The sequence below is a fragment of the Chrysochloris asiatica genome, unplaced genomic scaffold (assembly GCF_000296735.1).
Source record: "Chrysochloris asiatica unplaced genomic scaffold, ChrAsi1.0 scaffold00299, whole genome shotgun sequence".
NCBI lineage: Eukaryota > Metazoa > Chordata > Mammalia > Afrosoricida > Chrysochloridae > Chrysochloris > Chrysochloris asiatica.
The window spans coordinates 3012242-3020339 of record NW_006408817.1 but is presented as its reverse complement, the minus strand read 5'-3'; the positions used below and the strand labels follow the sequence as shown (position 1 = coordinate 3020339).

Below are 8098 nucleotides of genomic sequence, written 5' to 3'. Positions count from 1 at the left end.
AACAACGAGTTTAGAACAGAATCACTTCAAAAGGATTTTAAGATTTATTATGTTTGTGAAAAAGAATGACAAACATGATCAGAAATAATTTAGCAGAAAGATATTTGTACTGAGACCTATGGTGAGGCACTCACAACAACTAAACTTTACATTTTTCTGTTCTCTTCCTTCCAGTAAAAAGGAAGCAACCTGGAATGAATCATAAAATATTTTTGACAAAAATTCAAATATGAGTTTGTCTGGATGACATTTTTTTTTTTTTCTTGGTACAAATTATAAGAAAAAAAAAAAAAAAACTGGGGCGGTATCTTACATAAAGGGCATCAAGTAATAACATATTTCCAATCTGAGTAGATATAATTACAATCCTCAAGTGATATTAAATGACAACTCTACAAGCACGGTTTTGCTAGGAATCACACAAACTTAATCCAGGTATGCTGTTTCAAGAGATGTAATTTCATAAGTGGAAACTGCACAAACACCTAAAAAAGCAGATACTTTACAAATCCCTTGCGTGATCACGACTCTGAAATTTCACTGTTTTCTGTTGAGCTTCAATGCATGCTTGAGACCAGTTATCTTGAAGTCGTGCTTTCTGGCTGGTAATTATACTTTGTTCCATTACTTGGGATACTTTTTATGTTTGATGAATGGTTAATATGCATTCTACAACATCAAATGCCGTTGTGATACCCGCTTTGGCGCTGTGGGCTAATGCATCAAACTTCAGAGTTGTTTCAACTGCAAGGTCAGTAGTTCAAACTCATCAGTGGCTCTTTGGAAACCCTACACAGGCCGCTGTGGGTCAGAATCAACCGACAGCACTTAACAACAACAACAACAAGGGCTAATACTGTCAAGGAGCTGTTCTCCTTGTCTTCAAAAGATGCCTCTTTCTATGTTTCATAAAAATTGTTTATTGTTACACCTATTAAGGAAGACTTCTGGCGTGGCACTGTAGGATCAGCACTGGACTGTGAACCACAAGGTAAAGCTGCTTCTCAGAACTAATAGTCAGAATTAACTCATTGGTACTTAACAACAACAACACTAACTATTAAGGAAGATATTTTAATTATGACCAATTTAATTTTATGTTTTGGTCTTTCTTGTCTATGAGTTATTTATTCTCATCACTGATTCTCCAACTTCTAGAATAGATATGACTGTTGTTGTTGTTGTCATTATGTGTCGTGGAGTTGGTTCCAACTCATAGTGACCCTGTATAGGGTTTCCAAAGCTGTAAATCTTTACAGGAGCAGAAAGCCTTATCTTTCTCCCACAAAACAGCTGGTAGTTTCAGACTGCTGACCTTAAGGTTCGCAGCCCGATTTGTAACCACTGCGCTACCAGAGCTTAGAAAGCACTAAATAAATATTTGGTATAAAAATGAATTAATGTATAAGGTAATTTATTACTGATTAATTTTTCTATTTAGAGAAAATGCTATTTTCCTTTGTTAATAGAGATCCACAGGGATCAAACAATAGTATTTCATCATATATTTTTGAATTCTATCATGTTTTTGAAGTCCTAATGTGGCACTGTAGGATAAGCACTGTGATACCATACAAAAGGTAAGTAGTTCATACCCATCAGTTGCTCCTTGGAAATCCTACACAGGGTCTCTCTGTGTTGGAACCAACTCAATGACTTGTTAGCAGTACTGATTCATAGCAACCCTATGCACAAAAGAATGAAACACTGCCCAGTCCTGGGCAAACATCACAATCGTTACTATGCATAAGTACATTGCTGCCACCACTGTAACAACCCATCTTATTGTAGGTCTTCCTCTTTTTCTCCAACCCTCCACTTTTCTAAACATGATATCCTTCTCCAGCGACTAGTCCCTCCTGATAATATGTCTAAAGTGTGCGAGACGAAGTCTGGCCATCCTGTCTTCCAAGGAGCACTCTAGCTGCACTTCTTTCAACACAGATTTTTTTGTTATTTTGGCAGTCAATGGTACTTTCAGTATTTTCCTCCAACACCATAACTCAAGTGCATCAATTCTTCTATAGTTTTCCTTATTCACTGTCTTTTGCATGCACATGAGGTTATTGTAAATACCATGGCTTGCATCAAGCATACTTTAGTCCTCAAACTAACATCCTTGCTTTTCAACACATTAAGGGGATTTTATGCAGCAGATTTCTCTAATGCAATATATCGTTTGGTTTCTTGGCTGCTGCTTCCATGAGCATTGATGGTTGATCTGAGAAAAATGAAGCCTTTGACAACTTAAATCTTTTCTCCATTTATATGGATGTTGTTTATTGGTCCAGTGGTGAGGAGTTTTGTTTTCTTTACATTGAGATACAACCCATACCAAAGACTGTGGTCTTTGATCTTCATCAGTAAATATTTTAAGTTCTCTTTGCTTTCATCAAGCAAAGTTGTATCATCAATCGCAGGTTGTTATAATTTTATAACCTTCTTATTGTGAATTGGGTGAAGATTTACAGAGCAGATAAATTTTCCACTCAACAATTCATACACATTGTGTTTCATCTCAATGATTGCAATTCAGACAATGTTACATCACTTATTCTACTTCTTCCCAATATTTCCTATCTTCATTCCTCCTTATTCTTAACCCTTCTGAACTTTGTACTTGGGCAACTGCTACCATTTTGATATCAAACCGTGGCTTATTCTAAGGTGTGTGTACCTCCTTAATGTTATTACTCTCCTTGTGTTGTTGCTAGGTGCCTTTGAGTTTGTTCCGACTCATAACAATTCTATGCAAAACAAACAAAGGTCCTGCACCATGCTCATCATCATTGTTACACTGGAGTCCATTGCTGCTGCCACTGTGCTAATCCATCTTGTAAGGAGTCTTCTTTTTTGCTAACCCTCTATTTTACCAATCATCATGTCCTTCTCCATGTCTGGATTGTGAAAGATGAAGTCTGGCCATCCTGGCTCCTAAGGAGCACTCTGGCTGTATTTCTTCCAACGCAGATCAGTTTGTTGTCTTCCAACACAAATTAGACAGTTCATGATACTTTTAATATTCTTCTCCAACACTATAACTCAAATGCATCAATTCTTCTATGGGCCTCCTTATTCATTGTCCACCTTTCACATGCATATTAGGTGATTGGAAATCTGACATTTTTGTTTTTGAATATTTTAAGGAAGACTTGTGCAGCAGATTTTGTCAAATGCAATACATCATTTCATAATGGAACCCAGCAAAATAAAGTCTTCGAAAACTTCAATCTTAAATCCATTTATCGTGATATTATTTATTGGTCCAGAGGTGAAGATTTTTGTTTCCCTTACATTGATGTGCAACCCATACTGAAGACTGTGGGCTCTGATCTTCATCAATAAATACTTTAAGTTCTCTTTGCTTTCAGCAAACAATGTTGTATCATCTTCATATTGCAGGTTGTTAATGAGTCTTTTTACAAACCTGATGCCTCAATCTTCTTCAAATAATCCAGCTTCTCAGATTTTTGCTCATCATACAGATTGAATACATTTGGTGAATGAATACAACCCTGGCACACACCTTTCCTGATTTTAAACCATTCAGTGACCCCTGTTCTGTTCGAATGATTGCCTCTTGGTCAATGTATAGGTTCCTCATGAAGCATAGTCAAGTTTTCCAGAATGCCCATTCTCTGCAATGTTGTACATAGCTTGTCAGGATCCCCACAGTTGAAAGCCTTTGCATAGTCAATAAAACATAGATAAACATCTTTCTTGTATTCTATGCTTAATCCAAGATCTATCTGATGTCAACAATGATATCATTCAATGTCCTTATCTGAATCTCACTTAAACTTCTGGTAGTTCCCTGTCAATGTATGGTTGCAGGGATTTTTACATTTTCTTCCACAAAATTTTCCTTGCATTCTCACCTCTGTGATATTAATGATATTGTCAAATGATTTTCACATTCTATAGGATCATGTCTCTTTGTAATGGGTAGCTCAAGAAGACAAAGTCAACTATACAATTCTACAACATGTTTTTCTAGAAATCATGCAAAGACAGGTCTCTTCCAATCAGTTAGCCAGGTAGCTGGTTTCCAAAGTTCTTGGTATAAATGAGTGAGTGCCTCCAGGACCGCATCAGTTTATTGAAAGATTTCAATTTGTAGTGCATAATTTCCTGGGGTCTTGTTCTTTGCCAGTGCCTTTAGTGCTCCTTGGGCTTCTTCCTTCAGTACTATTGGTAATTGATTGTATTTCTTGAAATGGTTGATCATTGACCATTTCTTTTTGGTACAGTAACACTGTGAATTCTTCTTGGATGCTTTCTTCATTGTTCAATGTTTTGTTTATGTTGTTGTTAAGCACCTTCAAGTCGGTTCTGACTCTGTACAGGGTTTTTGAAGATCGGCTGGTGGGTTTAATATGCCGAGTTTAGAATTAACAGTACAGTGCTTATCCAACAGCATCACATTAGGACTACATTTTACCCATAGAATCGTTCAATATTGCATATTGTGACTTGACTTTTTTTCTCCAGTTCTTTCAGCTTGAAAAATGCTGAATGTGTTTTTCCCCTTTGATTTTCTAACTCCAGGTCTTTGGACATTTCATTAAAATACTTGACTGTCTTCTTGAGTTGCCCTTTCAAATTTTCTACTCAGCTCTTTTACTTCCTCATTTCTTTCATTTGTTTTAGCCATTCTACATTAAAGAAGTTTCAGTGTCCCATCTGATATTCATTTTGGTCTTTTTCTTCTTCCTTTTGTTTTTAATGACCTTTTGCTTTCTTCCTGTATGATATTCTTGATGTCATCTCACACTCTTCTTGTCTTCAATCATCAGTGTGTAATGTTCTTTCAATCATCAGTGTCATTTTTTCTTGAGGTGATCTCTAAATTCAGGTGGGATATGTTCAAGAGATGTTTTAGCTCTGTGGACTTGTTTTCATTTTCTTCAGCTTCAGCCTAAACTTGCATATGAGCAATTGGTGGTCTATTTCACAGTCTGCTCCTGACCTTATTTTGGCTGAAGATATAGAGCTTTTTCACTGTCTCTTCTCACAGATATCTGTGTATTCCTTCTGGTGAGGTCCATGTGTATAGTCATCCTTTATGTTGCTTAAAAAGGGTATTTGCAATGGATAGGTCATTGGTCTTGCAAAATATTATCATGTGATATCTAGAATTGTTTCTATCATCGCTGTTCTTTCAGTTTGTCCTACTGTGGGGGTTTGTGTGTGGCTATGATGCTGGAAACTATGGCACCAGTATTGTAAGTGCCAGCATGGTCACCCACGGTGGACCTATTTCAGTTGAGCTTTCAGACTAAGACAGATTAGTAAGGAGACGTGAACTACTTCTGAAAATTTAGCCACTGAAAACCTTATGAATATCAGTGGAACACTGTCAGAATCAGAGTAATGAAAATTGAAACACATTGAATTGCACCAGAATATTATCAGATATAGTGACAAAAGATGAGCCTTTTAGGATGAAAGACACTCAAAATATGACTTGGTAAGAACTGCCTCTGTGATGATGCAAATAGAGTAGAGCTTCTAAGACCTTCATTTGATGATGAGGCACAACTCAAAATGAGGAGCAATACCTGTAAATGTTCATTAATAATTGAATGTGCAATATATGATTATGAATCAAGGAAATTTTTTTAATCTAAAATGAAATGGAATGCATAAAGATCAATATTTTAGGCATCAGTGAGCTGAAATAGACTGGCGTGGGCCATTTTGAATCTAACAATCATATGGCTTACTATGTCAGGAATGATACATTGAAGACAAATGGCATCACATTCAACATCAAAAGAACATATCATGTTGTGTATTTAAGTATAATGCTCTGTGTGATAGGTTAATATTCATATGCCAACAAGACCAGTTAATACCATTATTATTCAAATGTACACAAGAACCACGAAAGCCAGTGATGTGGAAATGAAGAATTCTATCAACTTCTTCAGTGTGAAATTGATCACGTATGCAATCAAGGTGTATTGATATTTATTGGTGATTGGAAACAAACAGGAAGGATCCGTTGTTGGAAAATATGTCCTTAATAATAGAAACAATGCTTCCTTTATAGACATGTCTATTGTTTGACTGAAAGTTGACCAATGGTGATGAGTTCACTTCAAGATGAGTAAGGGTCAAGAGTTCCACTGGTTTCTACTTGACTAAGTCTGGTCTATTTTTTTATGATTTTGAATTTTGTTCCACACTTTTCTTTAACTCTATGGATGACCTTTTAAAGTGATCCCTTCAGAGACATTGGTAGTGTTAACAGGGCACCTTCTAGTCTCAAACTCATGAGTCACAAAGTCATGGAGACTGATGTTCATGTGGTCCAGGTCCATTAGTGCACCAGTCTAATTGTTTCCATGTATCTTTAATTTTCATCAATCTTCTTTCCTCCAGACAAAGTGATCAATAATTACACTTTAAATAGTTGCTCATGTCTTTGTGGACTCTGCTATGTTAATTGACTATGGTCCTGAGCCCCTAGGCCTACAATATTCAATAGACTCCTGTGAACCCCGGGCGGAGACCCAGTTGACCAGCAATATGGCAAGACCTGGGAACTCCTGGACCCAGAGTCAGTGACATAGCCACAGAGGACTAGAGTGGAGAGTGAAGCATCCAGCTGATAAGAAGATAGGGCATATGCATAAGAACACCCACACTTTCAGATAAAACCCAATTGACCTGGCTTCAACAACTGGATGAACAGAACTCAACTAGAAGAAGAAAGAAGAGCTTAAAAAAAAGAGTAATTTGATACAATTTGATGAACTTGACCTACACCTATGGATGCAGTAACTCAAAAGAGGGAACAAATCTTTACAGCTAGGATCATTCCCACCTCCTCCATACACAGAGTAAACAGGGATGGGCAATTTGGACATTGGCTACCCAAAATGGGGAGGCTATAAAGGCAAGAAGTGACTGGCTTACAAGGTTTCAAGAGGGAGCCTTGATCCAGAGGGCATGGAGGAAGGTAAAATCTCCACTGGTAGTATCTAATCTGTCTGGGCAGGGCTGATGAAAGATGCAGATAGGTCTCTTGTGGTACAATAGTCAATAATCGCTATCAGGACTGACCGTGAGGGTTGGAAATGTAAAGGTAGACATTTTGTAGCAAAAGGAGGGAAGTGGTTGACTTTGCAGTCCAGGAGCGGAGGTCCCTGGGACCATCAACGGAAAAGAGCAGAGTGTGGGACCCTACCCAGAGAAACAGTGATGCCAGAGATGAAGGCAGAGTCGATGATGTGGATAGATGGAGTGGCTGGGGGCTCTAGACCTAGACAGGGAGAGGTGCTATGTTCTGATGACTGGGCAGGGGGTGGGGGCAGGGGTGGAGCAGGCTTGCATGGTATACCCTTTAGTTGGTTGATGATGCATGGCGTGGATTGTAAACGTGGCAATGAAATGATATATGATAGGATCAGCATAAAGCTAATATTCTCCCATGTAAACTTTCACATAATTCACAATAAAATATTTTTTAAAAAATCAACAGTTCAGTTCTTCTTTTGTTTACACCAGACCCACTTTTATATGACTCCATATCCTTTCATACTTATCCCATGAGGTTTACTGTTTCCCGTATTACCATAAAGTTTGTTTTTGTTTTATGGAATTCATGTGGATAATCCTGCCATATGTCTCTATGTCACTGTAATGTATGCATCAGTGCAGCATTCAAGGAGGGGACACCTGCACTGTTGGTATATTCTGCCATTTTATCATGTAGTCCTGTAAACCTTTCCAAAAGCTGCTCAATCTGAACTGCCATTTTTTCAAACACTCTATCTTGACTGGATCCATTTAAAAGGGGTATTGGGTCAGAACTGCCATGTCTTCCATCTCGGGTACTGCTGTTACTGTAACTTATATGCAATTTACTAAAGGAAACTAGTTTCAGGTCAAGTTCATTTTTCAACTGTCAAGCTTGTTTTCTGGGATCTTCCCAGTAATTGCTGGTTCCTGCCAACATTTGTGTTGTCCAATGTCAGTCCACTTTCATCATTTTTTTTTTTAAGTTTTTGTTGTGAATTGAGTGATGGTTTCCATGGGAGAACATAAGCTTCACATTCATCCTATCATTTCATTGCAGTGATTACAATCC

The 8098-nt window shown here is 37.7% G+C and overlaps 1 pseudogene; it reads right to left on the bottom strand.

The window, feature by feature from the left end:
• Positions 1 to 7474: 7474 nt before the first annotated feature.
• Positions 7475 to 7966, bottom strand: LOC102831830 (annotated as a pseudogene).
• Between the last annotated feature and the right edge of the window lie 132 nt (positions 7967 to 8098).